Raw genomic sequence first — 20,660 nt, forward strand, 5'->3', positions numbered from 1 at the left:
AAATCAGACATCTAAAACTAGAAAACAGAATCAAAACATCAAACTTCATTGATCAAAAATTTGTCCAAATAATTTTTTTGTCTTTGTTCTATCCTTGGTCGTACGAAAAAATCTAGTTTATCACCCGGTTCTATGAGAATTGTTATACGAGTTAGATTAGTAGAGGATTTTGTGTTATCGTTTGTCGTCAAGTTTTGTGGGAAGTGTCGTACAAGTTTAGGCCTTTGTCGGCGAGATTTCTAGTTTATCGTATCGGTCTGTCTAAATTATCGTCTAGGACTGCTTAAACTATCGTACGAATTTCTGTCTCTATCATTCCAGAGTTGTTTTCTTGCATGTCTTTTCTAGATTTGTCATGTTTGCTTGGTCAATTTACAGTGAGCATATACACCTGACATCTGTCATTCTATGCTTAGATTGTCTTCTTGGTTCGCTCGGTCAAGTTATCTTCTGTCAAATCAGATTCTAGAACTAGACACCCTCAAGATTTTCAAGTATTAACCTTCAACAAGTTCAAGATCTAAACATCTCAAAGTGCATTATCACCTTCTTTGATAAACTGATCACTCAAAACATAGTTTCTCATTAGGATCTATCATCCCCTATCATGAAACTAAAACATTTGGTTAGGATAACCTTGTCCCATATCATAGGATATATCATTCCTATTAGACTTAGTTTTATAAAAAATCATCATCATTGCACTCCAAAAACCGAACATTGAAAAATTTGCAAACTTTCAAACACTTGAATTATCTTTTCGTGTCATATCACTCTATCATATCTACGTTGACAGTTGGTCACTTATCGAAACAAATCTTAGACAATCGAATCCTTGCACAATACTCAACATATGTGTATGCCAGTTTTAACTAGAGCACAGAGACGAAAGATCGCATAAACGGAAATCGAAACATTTGAAATAAATGAAGATTATAAGAACATGGAACATAAAATGAAATACAAGAAGAAGAGGTAACAAACCAACATATCAGATAAATCAAAAAAGATATTTAATTGGATAAATTTATGGAGAAAATATTGGAGGGAGAAAAAGAAAAATACTTCCTTATGTTAGAAAAATATGGTGCTACACTCCCCCAAGATTTCAATATGAGCAGTTTAGGCCAAAAGAGAAGTGACCATTTTCATGATAACAAATGACATGAGGAGATTTTAGGTCACAAAAAAGATGATGCATTAATTCCTGATAACACAAGAACTAATGAGGAAACTTCCATTCCAAAAAGGGATGATGTAGAAATTCTCAACAAAGCTAAATCTAATGAGGACACAAGAAAGAGTCGAGATGATACAAGAAGAGATCAAGATCATACTAGAATACAAACTCATGGTTATACAAAAACAAATCATGTTGATAATCCTATCACAGCTATTACACAACAAATACAAACATTGCAAACATAGATTCAAGATATGCGGAGAGGAAATGTTAGAAGATACTCGCTTCAAGAAATCTGTCCTTACCCATTCGACAAAAATCTAAACATGAAACCATTTCCTACAAGTTGTGAAACTCCTCAATATGATAAATATAATGGAAGCACTGATCTCCAAAATCATATATGATAATTTTGCACGATGAGTATGGAGTTTGCACATGAAGATACATACCTGATGAGATTATTTCCAAAGAGCTTAAGTGGACTAGCTATGGAATGGTTCTCCAAACTTCCACCTGGAATTAGATCATTCGCAGAATTGGTGGATAAGTTTGTTTCACAATACTCTTACAACATTCAACATGAGGTCACAATGATAGAACTATGTAATACTAAACAAAAGGGTGGAGAACTTTTCATGACATTTCTATAGAGATGGAGACGGTTAGCTTCAAGATATCTTCAAACGGTGCCGGAATACGAGAAAATAGACATATTTATCAACCTCCTAAATGAACAAATAGGATATTATCTAAAAATGCAATGTCGTCAAAATTTTGAAAAGATGATTGATAATGGAATTAGAATGGAAGAAGCTATGGTAAAGACGGGTGAGTTGAAGCTATACAAAGAAGGAGTTAATCCTCCTAACAACAATGTTAGCAACAATAACAATGATAAGCCTAAATTTTAGAATAGAAATCAAAATGTCGTCAACGATGGGATAGTGGATAACAACAATGTAAAACCAAAGCAACTGGTTTTCAATTTATCTAGTCACTGAGCAATAGCTCAACAAAACAACAATCCCCAAAAATCAACATTCAACAATTTCTTTCAAAGGAAATTTACAAACATTGGTGAACCACTTGGGTCAGCATTTAAGACGCTTCTCGTAAACAAATTGATTACTTTACCAGAAGGAATAAATTTTGAATCTTAAGTGAAACCCTCTTGGTGGAACGACAACCATTATTGTGATTTTCATCGAAACAAAGGACATCACACAAATAATTGTCAGCGGTTGAAACATGTCGTCCAAGATTTGATTGATAATGGAGTAATAACTGTGGATGGACATATAGAAAATGAATCTCATACATCTTTCAAAACTCTGCTTCCAAACTATGAGAAGGGTGAATCATCAACAACACATAATGGTAAGGGTAAATCAAAGGTAAACTATGCTCATGCGTATGATAATGTGGTAAATGTGATTGTGGTTAAAGAGAAACAACATCAAGAACCTGCTCATGCTATCACAAGAAGAAAAGCTAAAGTTGTTTTGTCGGGTCCTACTACTAACATGTCATCCACTGCAAAATAATACAGTCTAGTGGATCAATTACAAAAAACTCCTACGCAGATATCCATCTTAGAACTTTTAAAGCTTTCACCTGCACACAAAGAAATTGTTGAAAGAGCATTAATAGATACAACAGTGTCTAAAGATCTTGATATAGATCAATTCCAAACCATGGCGGGACATCTCACAACCCCTCACTTCTTATCATTCACTGAAGAAGACGACATGTCCTTGCAACATTTTCATAATTCTCCCTTGCATATCGAAGTCCTCATTCATAAGACGTGTATTAAACGTGTCCTAATTGATGGGGGAGTTGGCTTAATTATTTGCTCATTGAGTTCGGTCCCTTCTCTAGGTTATTCAGAAGATGCAGTTGATCCCCCAAAAAAGATCACCATCAAGGCATATGGTGAAGAAGAGCGCTCCTCTAAAGGAATTGTTATATTACCCATCAAAGTAGGACCTTTGCAGAAAGACACAACATGCCAAGTTTTAGACTTGGGCTTATCATACAACATATTCTTGGGAAGACCCTGGATACATGACATTCAAGTTGTTCCATCAACATATCATCAGTGCCTAAAATTTCCCTACAATGGGCAAGAAATCACGATCTCAACATATTCAAATCCATTTCAATACTGTAGTAATCTAAAACCAGCTCAAGGGTCATTGTTCCTCATAATAGGGAGGCATCATCTTCAAACACACAATCCAAAGAAAAATCATTTGCTTCAATTTTGTCAAGTATGGAAAAACAAATGCAGTTGAGAGATCGAGGGAACGAAGAATACTCAATATGAAAACTACCACTTTCTCCAAAATCCTATGGAAAACCATCACACTCTAAACAACAACCAATTGTGAAACATCTTCCAATATTTGATGGAGCATTTGTTAGTGATGAGACCTTATCAGAGGAAACAAAAGACAAAGATGTGGTACAGTGGCTATACAAGGATGAAGAAGTCCAACAAAAGATTAACAATATCAGAATACCCACTGAAAAGTATGGAAAAGGATTTAACATCCTTCGAAAAATGGGATACACTGGAACATGTCCTATAGGAAAAAGACAAGAAGGTATCTCAAAACCTATCCAACCTCATACTCAACAAGTTACAGACAAATCAGGCTTAGGGTATGGAAAAGTTACTCTACTAGAGAACACATCTTCTAGCCAACAACAAGATGAATATGAAAACAGACAAGAACGACTTGCAATTGGAAGGGAAGAAACAACTGCCAAGCAACAAGAACAAACAAACATGAAATGGAAAAAGAAGCAAGCTTTTGATCAACAAGAAAAACAAACTAAAGGCACCTCCCAAGCAACATTAACTCTTAATCAAAACAAGAAACAAGCTAGTATAAATCAAGGACAGTTGATAGCAAGGTTGACATAACTCAATCTCAGTCTAGAATAAGTTGAATATGAAAGAAGAAAATATATAGCAAGAAAAACAAAAGAAACAAATCAAACACTATATGAACAAATCTGTAGATTGCAAGATGCAAGTGAGACAAATTCTAATGAATGGGAATGGGATTCCTATCAATTTGAAGAATCAGCTAAAGAAAATTGCTTTGAAGAATATGTAGGAGTTGATGTAGTCCATACGTATGCAGGGCAAATGTTAGGAACTAGCCCACTTGAATTAGAATCGCATTCGGCTGACTTGGACTCAATCAACGATGATCAAGAGCTCCTTGCGCAAGATCATTTTGATGAGAGTACCATTCTAGACATTGACATACATATCAAAAACTTTGATATCTCTATTGTGACCCTAAATACCCTCGAAGCATCTCAACCTGAGGACCCCTTACCTCTAATCCACCCCGAACTTATTGATTGTGCAAATGAAAGACATACTAAAATTAATACCTTCCCTAATGACCATGCCATATCCTTATATCTTAATGCAATTGAACCCGCAACTACTTTCACTAGGAATCTCAACAACGCATCTTCCAGTCGAGTGGGTGTCAAATCTCCCAGTCACAAAAGTGAAAATAAAGAAAACAATATCAGGTCTAATGCTAAAAACCAGTCATTGGCAACATTAGATCACAAAAAAGTAAAAAGAAAGGATGCATCTAATGGTGAAAACCTCCTCGAGGCACTGAAAGATGGGAGATTTGACACTTTACTTAATTACTATCAAGAAAGGTCATTCATTTTGATCGAAACAATAGAGGTAGTTAACATTGGGACAACAAAGCAACCAAAGATTCTACATCCAACAACTTCTCTATCAGAACAAGAAATATATTAATATATGGAATTCTTCAAATGACGGCAAATCAATTTCATCTGGTCATATGCAGACATGCCAGGGTTAGATCCAAAGCTTATTATGCATCACTTAAATGTCAGTCTAGGAGCCAAACCAGTTAAACAAAAATTAAGGAAGATGCATCCTCATATCACTCTCCTAGTCAAAGCAGAACTAAAGAAATTACTGGATGTAGGATTCATCAGACCTGTAGCATATCCTCAGTGGGTATCAAACATCAAGTATCAGAGTATGCACAAACTTTAGAGATATTAATAATGCATGTCCAAAGGATGACTTTCCTTTGCCTAACATTGACATCATTGTGGATTTAATTGCTGGACACTCCATGTTTTCTCTAATGGATGGTTTCTCCAGATACAATCAGATTAAAATCGCTCCTGAAGATCAAGAAAAGACAACTTTCACATGTCCATGGGGTACTTTCTGCTGGAACGTAATGCCTTTTGGATTAAAGAGTCCAAGTGCTACATACCAAAGAGCTATGACAACTATGTTGGCATTTTGATACTGTTTTGTATGACAGGTAAATGGTATGGTTGTCATTGTTGGCAACATCATCTCCTTAGTCTTCACAGTCCATCGACAGTAAGTAGACCGACAATAAGAGAGTAGACTGGTAAGCAGTGAGTAGACTGACAAACAGTGAGTAGACCGGTAAACAGTAAGAAGATCGGGTAGCGGTGAGTAGATCGACATAGAAGAGGTTCACCGACTAAGCAAAGAACAAAGCGGTATACAAGAGGAAATCGGCTACACAGGTTTCGATCGGTACACTGGAAGAGTTAGTAACCGACAAACTGGTAACGACCAGTTACATCCAGCTAAATCAAGAGTCTTCTCTAGTCAACTAATAGACTTATCGGCATGTTCGACTATATTGACAGAGATTCCTGCATGATTTCAGAGGTGTAATTTAAGGTCTGACAACAAAATTTTGAAAGGTATGTTTTGGAGGGAAAGTTGGCAACAGACTAAAGGGTCTATAAATACACATATCTCATTCTTGAGATTGTTGTTGTCGAGGTGAATGAAGATAATGTGAAAGTGGACATAGGGGGAGTTTAAGAGACTGTAGAGCCGAATAACAGAGGACCGGTAGAGTGGGTTTTTCACAGAGTGGTGACTCAAGTAACAAAGAACCAGAAGTGTGATATCTAAGGATCAACAAATTGACAGAAGGCATAGTTGAAAGTGCATTTAGGAAATCATAGTTGTGTAGAACAAACACAACTGATGCAGACCTAGTGTGGTTCTTTAGTGTGATTTGATTAGGCTAATGAGTAGCACTCTTAGCAGATCATCCATCTGTTGCTTTCTAACAACTCCAACATAAATCCCTTAACTAGGTGGACTTTAACAGGTCCCAATGTAAAAATACCTTAACTGAGTGACATCTTTATTGATGATCTAAGTGCTTTAATCAGGCTACCTTTAACAGGGTAAAGGCACTAATCGGCCTTGTACAAAATCCCTTAACTAGGTGGCACCTAGCAGTGTCTTTGTAATCTCCTAACAGGGATGGCTATTAACCAGGCATACTCTAGGAGAGTACAAATTTTGTGAGTTCCTATTCACATCGTGGTTTTCTCCCTATTGGGTTTCCATGAGATAAATATGTGTGTCATTGTGTATCTTTTCATGTATGCTTAATTTTCTGCAGTAAATGTTTACATTGATGAATGGTAAATTAGTTCAAACTTAAAGTAAAAGTTTCAACTGGTTAAAATCAATCAAGTGTTGATTCACCCCTCCCCTCTCAGCACCGGTTGCGTCTAGCAATTGGTATCAGAGCTCAGTTCCTTTGAAGTGAAGCTTGACAGCTTGAGGACAAAGATCATGGAAGAGTACCAGTATCAGAAGCAGATTGATGAAGCCAATGAAATCATTGCTCAACTGAAAGAGAAATTGAGAAAATCTCTTGCAAAAAGGAAGAAATTAGCTCAACAACTAAATGAGAGTTTGGATATCATAGATCAACTCTCTGAATAGAGTGGATCTGAAGAAGTTGAAGAAGCAGTCTCAAAACTCATGGAAAAGAACAAGAAATTAACCGAAGAAGTCACACATCTCAAAAGGGAACATGAAGGTTAGGCCTTGAGAATGACTGAGATACTGGAAGCCAATAGAAGTGATGATGAAAGAAAAAGGGAGGCAGAAGAAGAACTGTCAAAAGATAAAAGAGCCAGGAGACTTGCTGAAGATGCCCTGAGAGAAAATGATGCAATCATGATTGAGAAAAATGAAGAAATCTGAGTTCTTACTCAGGAGAATGAATACATACACAAAAATCTGAATGACAATGCAAAAGAAAAGGAGAAGATGATAAAAGAGATTGAACAACTCGGGAGTGAGTTGAAAACAGAGAATGAAAGAAATGAGAAGCTGAGAAAGTTCAATGAAAGCTTTGAGAAGGTAGATAAACAGTTGAAAGCTCAGAGAAGAACAAAGGATACAATCGGCCTTGGTTACCTCGGTTCAAGTCCTATGGAAACTAGAGAATCATCTAAATCAAAAAAGATGAAGGATGATAAAAGAAACCATCCTGAAGCAAAAGGTATGAAGTCTTCCAAATTCTCTTGTAACCATTGTGGTAAATCTGGTCATAAGACCAATGACTTTAGAAATAAACCGATTAGTCAAAAGAAGACTTTCACCTTTGATGGTTATTGCCATAATTGTCATAAGTATGGTCACATTGCTTATGAGTGTAGATCTCAATCTAGAAGTATGTCAAATGGAAGAAGATTTTAATGGACATTGCTTCACATGCAACAAGTTTGGACGCAGATCTAAAGAATGCAAGTTCAAGACAAATGTATCAAGATCATCATTCTGTTGAAATGTGGCAACTGGTCAGCAAAGTACTGTACACTCAGCATGTATCCTTGCCGGGGTTCGGGGGCGGGAGCCCCCGAGAATTTTTTTTTTGGGTTTTTTTTTGATGAAAACCGACATTGTAATAAAACCCTAAAAAGGCTGACTTTGTTTTTGCCCTAAAAACGCATGTTATAAGCGGCTGGGATGCTTAAGGCATTGTAAGGTTGATGTATAGTTTTTGCTGGATAATAAGAAAGATTGGACGACTGTGTATGGTGGACATAACCCATTCTGGGTGAACCACGTTAAATCTCTGTGTTATCTATGTCCTGTTTTATTTCTTTATCTTTTTGTATTTAAATCTGCATATAATTGTTAGTTCATATTTGCTTCGGATCTGCTTGAAACGCTAACAATTGGTATCAGAGCGAGGTATTCTGTAAATTGGTAGGACTCTCAGATTTGAGTGGGAGCAATGGAGGATTCCAAATTCAAGGTCAAAAAGTTTAACGACCAGAATTATCAGTTATGGAAAATGCAGATGGAGGATTACCTGTATCAAAAGGATTTGTGGCGGCCATTGGAAGGAAAGGCAAAGAAAGCGACCACAATGTCAGATGAAGAGTGGGACATTTTAGATAGAAAGGCACTGGGATCCATTCGATTGTGCCTTGCGCTGTCTGTAGCATTCAATATAATAGAAGCAAAAACAGTTGTAGATTCGATGGCAACATTGGCTAAGTTGTATGAGAAACCCTCGACTTCGAATAAGGTATTTCTTATGAAGCGTTTGTTTAATTTGAAAATGAGTGAGGGAGGATCTGTAGCGGAGCACTTAAATGAATTTAATACAATTACTAGTCAATTGTCTTCGGTAAAAATTACCTTTGCAGAAGAGGTTAGGGCTCTCTTGATTTTATGTTCTTTACTAGAAAGCTGGAATAGCTTGGTTATGGCTGTAAGTAACTCTGTCTCTGGTAAAAATACTTTGGTATTTGATGATATTGTTGGTGTTATCCTAAGTGAGGAAATGCAAAGGAAAAGCACAGGTGAGACTCCAACATCATCAAGTAGTGTTTTGAATGTGGAGAACAGAGGAAGATCAAAGGAAAGAGGAAAAAGCCCTTGGAATTGGAAGTCACGAGGGAAGTCAAAGAAAGGACGCTCTCAATCTAGAGGAAAGAAAGATTGCTGGTACTACGGAAAGCCTGGTCATCTAAAGAAAGACTGTTGGTCTCAGAAAAACAAAGAAGGAGACAAAAATGAAAATGACAGTAAGGAAGCTAATATTGCAAGTAATACTTTACAAGATGCTTTAATCTTATATTTGGATAATGTTAATGATTCCTGGGTAATAGATTTTGGGGCTTCATTTCATGCTACACCCCATAGAAAATATTTTCTAGATTATGTTCAAGGTGATTTTGGACAGGTATATTTGGGTGATGATGAGCCCTGTCAAATTGTTGGAAAAGGAAAGATAAAGATCAAGTTGCAGAATGGAAATGACTGGTTTCTGCAGGAGGTATTCCTAACTTAAGAAGAAATTTAATTTCTGCAGGGCAACTAGGTAGTGAAGGTTTCATAGTTACCTTCTCAGACAGTATCTGGAAGGTGAGTAAAGGATAATTAGTAGTAGCTAAAGGTGCAAAGGTAGGCACATTATATCTGTGTACTGGTAACACTTACTCTACCTTAGCTGCTACAGATAAAGTTACTACAGGGACAACAACAATAGATGTTGCAAGAACAGATTCGATAATGTGGCACCATAGGCTTGGGCACATGAGTGAGAAAGGGATGAAAATCCTTCACTCCAAAAATCTATTTCCAGGACTAAAGAAGATTGATTTAGAGTTTTGTGAAAATTGTGTTTATGGCAAACAGAAAAGAGTCAGATTTCTCAAGGTTGGGAAAGAGAAGAAGAGTGAGAAGTTAGAGCTTGTGCATTCAGATGTATGGGGACCGGCTCAGGTATCATCTCTTGGTGGCTCTTGTTATTATGTTATTTTTATTCATGACTCAAGCAGAAAAACATGGGTATATTTCCTAAAACAAAAATCAGGTGTTTTTGAAACTTTTAAGAAATGGAAAGCTTTGGTTGAGAATGAGACACGAAAAAAGTTGAAGTGTCTCAGATCGGATAATGGAGGTGAGTATTGCAGCAAAGCATTTGAAGATTACTGCTCCTTAAATGGGATTAGAAAGTAGAAGACAGTTCCAGGAACTCCACAGGAAAATGGTGTGTCAGAGAGAATGAATAGGACAATCATGGAACGAGCGAGGAGCATGAGATTGCATGCTGGATTGCCCTTACATTTTTGGGCAGATGTTGTACATACTGTTGTTTATTTGATAAATAGAGGACCTTCAACCCCTTTGGATGGTGGTATTCCAGATGAGGCATGGACTGGTAAAAAGATAAATTATTCTTTTCTAAAAACCTTTGGTTGTGAATCTTTTGTCCATGTTGATAAAGAAAATAGAACCAAGCTTGAAGCTAAATCTCAGAAATGTACCTTCATTGGATATGGGATAGATGAATATGGCTATCAGTTATGGGATTTTGAAAATAAGAAAATAACTAGAAGTAGAGATGTTATATTCAATGAGAAGGTTATGTATAAAGAACAGATGCAGGAAAAGAAGCATGAACAAGACAAGCAAGAATATGTGGTGTTGGATGAGATTCCTGAAAATGAAATACCACAGGTACCTGATGCTCAGCAACAACAGAATGTCCCACAAACTCCTACAAGTGTTAGACGTTCTACAAGGTCAAGTAGACCCCCTGAAAGATTTTCTCCTTCTTTGTATTCTATATTATTAACTGATTCTGGTGAACCAGAAGAATATGAAGAAGCAATGCAGGTGGATGCCAAACAACAGTGGGAGCTAGGCATGAAAGAGGAGATGGACTCCTTGATGAAAAATAAGACTTGGGACTTAGTCCTTTTACCTGCAGAAAAAAGAGCCTTGCCTAACAAATGGGTTTATCGGCTGAAGGAGGAGGAAGGAGGTCAGAAAAGATATAAGGCCAGACTTGTGGTAAAAGGTTTTGCACAGAAAAAGGGTATAGATTATGATGAAATATTTTCTCCGGTTTTAAAAATGACTTCAATTAGAACTGTACTTAGTCTTGTGGCTGCAGATGATTTACATCTTGAACAATTAGATGTGAAAACAACTTTTCTCCATGGAGAGCTGGAGGAGGAAATTTACATGTTGCAACCATAGGGATATGAGGTCAAAGGTAAGGAGAACTTGGTGTGCAGGTTGAAGAAAAGTTTGTATGGCCTAAAGCAAGCACCTCGACAATGGTATTTAAAATTTGATAGTTTCATGGCTGAACACGGTTATCATAGATGTCATTCTAATAATTGTGTATATTTTAAGAGATTGGATAATGACAGTTATATTATCCTGTTGCTTTATGTTGATGACATGCTTGTTGTTGGTTCTAACATGGAACACATAAATGATCTTAAACAGAAATTAGCCAAGTCATTTGCTATGAAGGATTTGGGTGCAGCTAAGCAAATTCTAGGTATGAGGATTACACAGGACAGAAAAAATTGAACCTTGAATTTGTCCCAAAGTGAATATATAAAGAAGGTGTTGAAAAGATTTAACATGCAGGATGCAAAAGCAATTAGTGCACCTTTGGCTAGTCATTTAAAATTGACTAAGGAGATGTGCCCAAAGGCACAGGAAGAAGTAAAGAAAATGTCTAACATCCCGTATTCATCAGCTATTGGCAATCTGATGTATGCAATGGTATGCACAAGGCCAGATATTGCACATGCAGTGGGAGTTGTGAGCAGGTTTATGAGTAATCTGGGTATGGAACATTGGAATGCTGTGAAATGGATCCTTTGGTATTTGAAAGGAACCACTACGAAGGCATTATGTTTCAAAGGATCTAATGCTGCTCTGAGTGGATTTGTTGACTCTGATCTGGCAGGTGATATTGATTCATGGAGGAGCACTACAGGGTATGTTTTTACTATAGGGGGAACTACAGTCAGTTGGATTTCTAGGCTGCAAAAGGTTGTTGCACTTTCAATCACTGAAGCTGAGTATGTTGCTACTACAGAAGCCAGCAAGGAGATGATTTGGTTACAATGTTTTTTGGAGGAATTGGGTCAGACACAGGAGGATCACCCATTGTACACTGATAGCCAAAGTGCCATTCATCTTGCGAAGAACTCTGCTTTTCATTCAAGGACAAAGCACATTCAGCTCAGGTACCACTTCATCCGGACTATTTTGGAGGAGGGTCAGTTACGGCTTGAGAAGATTCACACAAGTGAGAATCTTGTCGATATGTTCATGAAGGTAGTTCCATAGGAGAAGCTAATTTATTCATCATTTTTTGTTGGTCTTCTTGATTGATAATTGTGGAATTTATACCAGTCGAGTCCTAGTGTTTTAGATGTTGCATGTACAGTGGTATCATGTAGTATCAGTCTCCAAGTGGGAGATTGTTCAGTGCGGAGCCTGATCAGTCTCCAAGTGGGAGATTGTTCGGTGTGGAGCCTGATCAGTCTCCAAGTGGGAGATTGTTGAAATGTGGCGACTGATTAGCAAAGTACTGTACACTTAGCAGGTATCCTTGCTGGGGTTTGGGGGTGGCAACCCCCAAGAAAATCGGGGGTTCGGGGGCGGGAGCCCCCGAGAATTTTTTTTTTTATGAAAACTGACATTGTAATAAAACCCTAAAAAGGCCGACTTTGTTTTTGCCCTAAAAACACATGTTATAAGTGGCTGGGATGCTTAAGGCATTGTAAGGTTGATGTACTATTTTTGCTAGATAATAAGAAAGATTGGACGACTGTGTATGGTGGACGTAACCCATTCTGGGTGAACCACGTTAAATCTATGTGTTATCTGTGTCCTATTTTATTTCTTTATCTTTTTGTATTTAAATCTATAATTGTTAGTTCATATTTGCTTCGAATCTACTTGAAACCCTAACACGTTCAAACTGGTCAGTCCTAACAAAATGAGTAATAAGTTGAATGTCACATGTTCCACGTGTGGTAATTTTGGTCATGTTGCAGAAAACAACAGAATGAGAATGGGTCAGAGAAACAATTCGAGACCATGGAGGACAACTGGTATGGAATACTTTAACTGTCATAAGATTGGTCACTTAGCCAGAGAATGTAGGAGCCGATCCTACAACCGGTCTATAGACAAGAACCGGTTTAGCAAGAAGAACGAGCAAAATGACCTGAAAAGAAAGAAGACAACTGAAGAAGTAAGAAATGAAATGAAAAGAACATGGATCAAGAAGGATGAAGGAAAAGAAGGAGAATGGCAGATTGAAACCAATTCATCATCCATCGGTGATGACAATTCCTCTTCTAACTAGGCATACTGATGCCTAGGGGGAGCACATATGGTAAGATTACTTTTGAATCCCCTTAACAAATATAAGGATATGTTTATCTGAAAAGTTGTGATGCATAAAAGTTGGTCTTAAAGTTCTTAATTAAAGTATGTCCTGTGAGTTATTTATTTGTGTGTCGGTTTCGGTGACAAATAACCAGTAAAGTCAAATCGGTGTACCTTAAGTTATAAGTTTCAAAACTGACCATTGGATCATAGTGCCAATAAATCTCAATGGATAAATAGGGAAATATTAGCACATTCTCATTTACACTGACTTCTTGTTAACTTACCTAAGCTCCTGTGCGATCAAAGGCGATTTGAAACTTGCTAAGTTTTGCTTGTGTGAAATTTCAAGTTGAGCAATAGTGGTGTTTGATATTCCCTAAGAAAAGGTTTTCATCCTCGTCTGAGAAAAGGTTGTTTGAAGGTCATCATGGTAGTGTCGATATCGACTCCTGTGTTGGTTGAAGCTATCAAAGAACCCCAACCCAAGTTTAAGTTGCACCCGATGAAAGCCGGTGAAATCGACAAGACAGGTGCTTTATCATCTATGCCCTCTAGTGTATTGTTGGTAGAAGATATTCGCTCCTACATTCACTGCAAGATCAAAGAACTTGGAGACAAGTTCATTCAAAATGAGTTCAAAGGGTTATGTGACAATGATCAATTGAAGCCAGAATTTCTATCTCTGAAGACAAAGGGTTTGGCTAATGTGATTGATTTTCCTGATCAGTTTCATGACGACTAGGTTAGATATGTATTGAGCAGAGTTCATGATCAATTTTTGTGGATGGAAGCTAATGTACCGGTCAAGATTACAATGGAGGTGATTCAAAGAGTGACAGGGTTCAGTGCAATCGGTCAAGCATTGACCCTAAGAACGATTTCATCAAATGAAGTCATCCGGTTAACCAAATCTCGGTGTGACAGTAGAGCAATGACAATCACCCATATTGAGGATGTTGAAGTAATATTTGCCTCTGTAGTGTTGGGTTACAAGGTTTATCAATCTAGTCAAATGAATAGTGTGTTGAGCGGTGCCATCCATGCTAGATATTAAAATATCAAAGAAGATGCAACCTATGATATATGTGAGATGATTCAAAGTCAGTTCATGGTGAACATGGAAAGAATTAAGAAGGACAAGAAGCAATCTTTCAAATATGGCTCGTTACTGGTATGTATATTTTTCTATGTGCAAAATTTTTTCCCCGGTAAGGGTAATGTAGTATGGTCATAGGAGAAACCTGTCATGGTTCAGATAGGTGAAATGATAAGGGATCTAAGAAATAATTTTGGTGAAACAATGTGGGGATACTTTAAGGAATTACAAACTAGGATGCACAAGAGGAAAATAATTCCAACTGAAATAGTATAGAAATACAAAGACAACATTTGTTTCCTTGTTCACACAGATTGTTGTATCATTCAAGCAGTTCAACCCAGAAATTTTTGGGTTCCACCTATGGGATATGAGGTTGCAGCAGATCTTGTTAAAATTCATGTTAATATGCTCTTGTCTAAACCGACAGACTTGAAGGCAAATATATTTGGAACATGTGAGGAGGCAAGCTCCAAAATAAAACAAGAACTTCAGGTGCCAATTATAAAAAGAAAAGTGAGAAGAATTATTGATACCCTTGACAAGAAATATGGAAGTATAGCATCTGGTGCCACTACCTCCATCGGTGTTAGTGAGAAAACATGGGTCACACCTGGTAAAGATGAAGAATCAATAGGTGGAAAGAAGAAAGTGCCAAAGACAAAACCTAAGGGGACTGCAACAACTAAGCCTGCAACATACTCAAAGGAAAAGGATCTAGGCACTCTTGTGTCTTCACCAAGTAAAGACAGACTGGTAGGGGTGACTTACACCAGAAAGAAAAAGAGTGATTCTAAGCTTAAAAAGGATGAAAAGAAGGTGATGTCATTGAAACCCCATCAGATATGGAAATAAAGGAGGTCAGAAGAAGTGGAAGGAACAAACCCCCAACAGTTGATGAGTTGGTGCATGGGATAAAAGAATATGGAGGTATGGCCGTGATAACTCAATGATGAATGGATAGTACCAAACCGATACTGAGAGGGGGGTGAATTAGTATAGACAAAAACACATTCCTAAAACCAGTTTGTCAGCAGACACTGTGCTTTGGCAGACAAACAGTAACACCGGTCTTAAACAGAGTACAACCGACAAAACCTAGAATAACTGAGACAAGCATAAACCGGTTGACACTTATCTTTTCATACAATCTAATACTTCATTTACAATTCACCCTAGTCCATGAACAGGTAATCTATCATCAAAAATATATAAATAGCTAGATCAACATGATTTACCTTCAGACACAAATCACTTAAACTATCACATGAATAACACCACACATGACACACAGATTTTTCACGTGGAAACCCAACTAGGAAAAACCACGGTGGGGATGAATACCCACAAGCTGTTTTTGAACTCTTTAGAAGTCCACTCTGTTAGGAGCCTTGTCCGGTTAAAGACTGATACAATAGGTTCTGTTAGGGATCACTCGGTCAAGAGATGGCTAGAATACCCGGTTAAGAGTTAAACCCTGTTAAAGGTTACCTTGTTAGAGGATTTCAAGAACTCAATGGTTTTGAGTCACCCTGTCAAAGGATTTATAGTAAGCTGGTTAAAGCTACCCTGTTAAGGGATTTCCCAACTGTTGAAGTGGTTAGAGATCAATGGTTAGAGATCAATAGGTATTACAATGATCTGGTAACAACATTCAATGCCAATGCAGATCTGCTTTAGCTCCTCTTCACCTTCTTCACTTACACTCTGCAGGTATCACTTCTTTCCTCTGGTATGGCAAGAATCACGTATCTCTTCACTTGGATACACACACACAACTTTTTGCCAACAACCTCAAAAAGAAACACAACATCGACCTTATAGGAAACGGATAGGTCGGTAGCATAAACCCTAAACCCTAAACTTGTTAGGTTAAGAAATTCAAACGGTTCAATCCTGACCGTTGAGCACATTGCATTAAATGCAACAGTCTTGAACCGATCTCAAGACGTTCTCCATTGTTCGTTTTCCACCGCTTTCATGGCAGTTGATAACCCATCACGCGTTTTCACCGTTTACAAACTTCGCACATTCCCCAGGTAGATAGGAACAATCTCCTTCATGCAAGATCCTTCACGCGCACAAGGCTGACGTGGCAACACGATATGTTCTTCGTTACAATGCTAACTCATCACACAAAGTCACCGGTTGAGTCACACAGGCTTGAAGCACTTCAATCGGAAACCATGAAGTTGAGACTACCAATTGGTAGTCATACAAAGCTTCCATGTACCGGTTCCCATATCAACATGCCGGTTCATCTTAAACAAACACACGACTTCACTTTGGCACATATACTGGTTCACAATGTTATACTGGTTCTCACATATACCGGTTCTTGGTAACATACCAGTTCTCACATATACTGGTTCTCTCTTCTTCAACATATTGACATCAATGACAACATACAATGTCATCATGTCCTCATACCATTTCACATAATGCCAACAGGCCGGTGTTGGAAGGATATATTCCCTCTGCAACGAAGAAGACAAAAGGAAAATAGAGGAAGATCTGATCTGGAACTTGCACAATTTTTGTAGGACTCCTAGTGAATTATATGGCATAATCCTATTAGATTTACAAGATCAAATTGAAGGGAGATGGAAGACAGCTCTAGCTATTAAAAAGGAGTTCAGAATAAAAGCACTCATGGAAGTGCAGCATGACTTAGATCTTGATCAAGCTTCACTAGTGGCCGAAGCATGCATTCAACATTTCAAAATAAGGAATAGAACTGGGAGAGTAGCAGTAGGTGAAGTTGAAGTAGTGCACGTTGAAGGTGTTGCCTTGTGGAAGAAAATTATGGTCCAACAAAAGGAAGCTGAAGAAGAAACTGAAAGAGAAACAAAACAAGACAAAGGTGCAGTTGTTCTTGACAAAGAAAAAGCTAAGGAAAAATACTCCATTGAAGGATTTGATACTTTCACAGCTGAGGACATCATAGGAAATGTTGTGTCAAACATCCCCAATTTGATAAAGGGTATCAAACAATCGGTTCATACTTCATTGGTGAAGCAAGCTGATAAAACTAAGCTTTCCGGTCAAGATGAAGTGTTATTTGAAGACATTCGTTATGAGGATACACCTCACAGAACCTTATTGACACCAAATCCTATTCTCTCTCAAGAAAGAAAAGTGGAAGAGAAGAGAACAAAGGAAGGAAAAGAGGAAGAGAAGAAAGTAGAAGAAGGAAAAGAGGAAGAGAAGAAAGTAGAGGAAGGAAAAGAGGAAGAGAAGAAAATAAAGGATAACACAGTAGTGATGAATACCCCTCTGGCAAAGAGGAAGTTAGACTTAGACAATGAAAGTGAAAAGAAAAAGGTAAGAATCATCACAACAAGTAGTTCAAAAGTTGAGACTGCAGAAAAGGAAGAAGGAACAAAGGAGGAAGAAGAAGGTGACTGGGTCATTGACATAAAGAAAATGACCCCCAAGCAGCTAATGAAAGTCTAAGAAAAATAGAGAATTCAAGCTGAAAAGGCTAAACTGAGAGGAAAGAAAAAGAAGGCAAGAATCCTCACTTCTACCAAGACAATTCTCTCTAATCTCATCCCATATATTGTAGTTGATGATATTGTACCCATTATTGATTAATTGAATACTTTGGTTAAAGCAATCAGTTCAAAAGCAACCGATCTAGAGAAGGTTGCAGTAAGGCAATATGAAACAAAGCAAGGAGATAACCTAATGGAGCAGATAACAGTTGGAAAAGTTTATCTTTCCACCAGAACAAAAGAAGTTAAAAATATATTGCAGCAAGTTGGTCAACTACTGGTGAAATCTTCAAGTTTTCCTTCTTTAATCAAAGACTTATAAGATAAAAGAAATCGAATTCAAAAGGAGATTCAAGATCTGGTAAGCTCTTTTGATCCACTTACCAGTTCAACATCAACCTTTATTGGAAAAGTCAAACTGCTAAATCTTGATATCAGAAGGTTGAAAGAAGAAGAAGACAAAAGGAGTCTTAGTTTGTTAGAGCTCCAGTGCTATCTAGCACCAATCATTGACTTCATGCAACTAAATATCAAAGAAGCAGAACACCTAATTAGTGAACCTGACTGCAAGACAGTTGATGATATGGAGGTCTTCATTGCAGTCTTACATGACCACTTCACCACCATGAAACAAATTATATCCTCATGGGAATCTTCTTTGAAAGTGGCTCAAGAAAACTTTAAAGAGATTTTTGCTTTATTTTGACAAATCTTTTTGGATAGTCTTTGCCATTGATGGCAAAAAGGGGGAATTTTGGAATTTTTGGAATCTTGTCAGGAACAGGGGCCAGAATCGGCACAGTCTTGTAGCGGCTTGTATTATTTGCCACCAATGCCAAAGGGGGAGTTTGTTGGCATTTTGATATTATTTTGTATGACCGATAAATGGTATGGTTGTCATTGTTGGCAACATCATCTCCTTAGTCTTCACAACCCATCGATAGTAAGTAGACCAACAAGCAGAGAGTAGACCGGCAAGCAGTGAGTAGACTAGCAAACAGTGAGTAGACCGGTAAACAGTAAGAAGATCGGGTAGCGATGAGTAGATCGGCATAGAAGAGGTTCACCGGCTAAGCAAAGAACAAACCGGTATACAAGAGGAAATCGGCTAGACATGTTTTGATCAGTATACTGGAAGAGTCGATAACCGACAAACTGGTAACGTTCAGTTACATCCAGCTAAATCGAGAGTCTTCTCCAGTCAACCGGCAGACTTATCAGCATGTTCGACTATATTGACAAAGATTCCTGCATGATTTCAGAGGTGTAATTTAAGGTCTGACAATGAAATTTTGAAAGGTATGTTTTGGAGGGAAAGTTGGCGACAGACTAAAAGGTCTATAAATACACATATCTCATTCTTGAGATTGTTGTTGTCGAGGTGAATGAATATAATGTGAAAGTGGACATAGGGGGAGTTTAAGAGACTGCAGAGCCGAATGACAAAGGACCGGTAGAGTGGAGTTTTCACATAGTGGTGACTCCAGTAATAGAGAATCGACAGTGTGATATCTAAGGATCAACAAATCGGCAGAAGGCAGAGTTGAGAGTGCATTTAGGAAATCAGGGTTGTGTAGAACAAACACACCAATGCAGACCTAGTGTGGTTCTTTAGTGTGATCTGATTAGGCTAATGAGTAGCAGTTTTAGCAGATCATCCATCTGTTGCTTTCTAACAACTCCAACATAAATCCCTTAACTAGGTGGACTTTAATAGGTCCCATTGTAAAAATCCTTTAACCGGGTGACATCTTTATTGATGATCGAAGTCCTTTAATCAGGCTACCTTTAATAGGGTAAAGGCTCTAATCGGCCTTGTACAAAATCCCTTAACCGGATGGCACCTAGCAGTGTCTTTGTAATCTCCTAACAGGGATGGCTCTTAACCGGGTGTACTCCAGAAGAGTACATATTTTGTGAGTTCCTACTCACAACGTGGTTTTCTCCCTATTGGGTTTCCACAAGATAAATCTATGTCATTGTGTATCTTTTCATGTATGCTTAATTTTCTGCAGTAAATGTTTACATTGATGAATGGTAAATTAGTTCAAACTTAAAGTAAACGTTTCAATTGGTTAAAACCGGTCAAGTGTTGATTCACCCCTCCCCTCTTAGCACCGGTTGGGACTAACAAACTATATTCCATGATATGATGCATATATTCATGGAAGATTATGTGGATGATATATTAGCCAAATCATACAATAGAGAAGAACATATAGGAATACTTGAAAAGATCTTTGACAGGTTATAATAGTACAAGCTACGGCTAAATCCCAAGAAATGTGCATTTGGTGTCACTTTAGGCAAGCTATTAGGATACATTGTTTTAGCTAGGGTAACAAAGTAGATCCTGCCAAGGTCAAAGCAATCATGTAAATGGCATCTCCCCAAAATATCAGTCAACTAAGATCACTCCAAGGAAGACTACATTCAATCAAAAGATTTGTTGTTCAGTGAGCAGATAAATGCCAACCATTTACTCATCTATTGCATAAAAAATTTAATTTCAAGTGGGACCATCAATGTGAGGACACATTCAACAAAATCAAGACCTATCTCATGCAACCACCCGTCCTAATGTCACCAATTCTAGGATATTCGTTGTTACTATATGTATCAACCACAAATGTATCATTAGAAGCTCTGCTCGCACAACAAGAGAATGAAGGAAAAGAACGAGCCATCTACTACATCAACAAAACATTAGTGGGATACGAGCTCAACTATTCACCAATAGAAAAAGCATGCTTGATGGTAGTTTTTGCTTCTCAAAAATTTAGGCACTATCTACTATCTCACTCCATCAAGTTGATTGCTAAAATCGATCCA

Source organism: Cryptomeria japonica, chromosome 2, assembly GCF_030272615.1.
Source record: "Cryptomeria japonica chromosome 2, Sugi_1.0, whole genome shotgun sequence".
Classification (NCBI taxonomy): domain Eukaryota; kingdom Viridiplantae; phylum Streptophyta; class Pinopsida; order Cupressales; family Cupressaceae; genus Cryptomeria; species Cryptomeria japonica.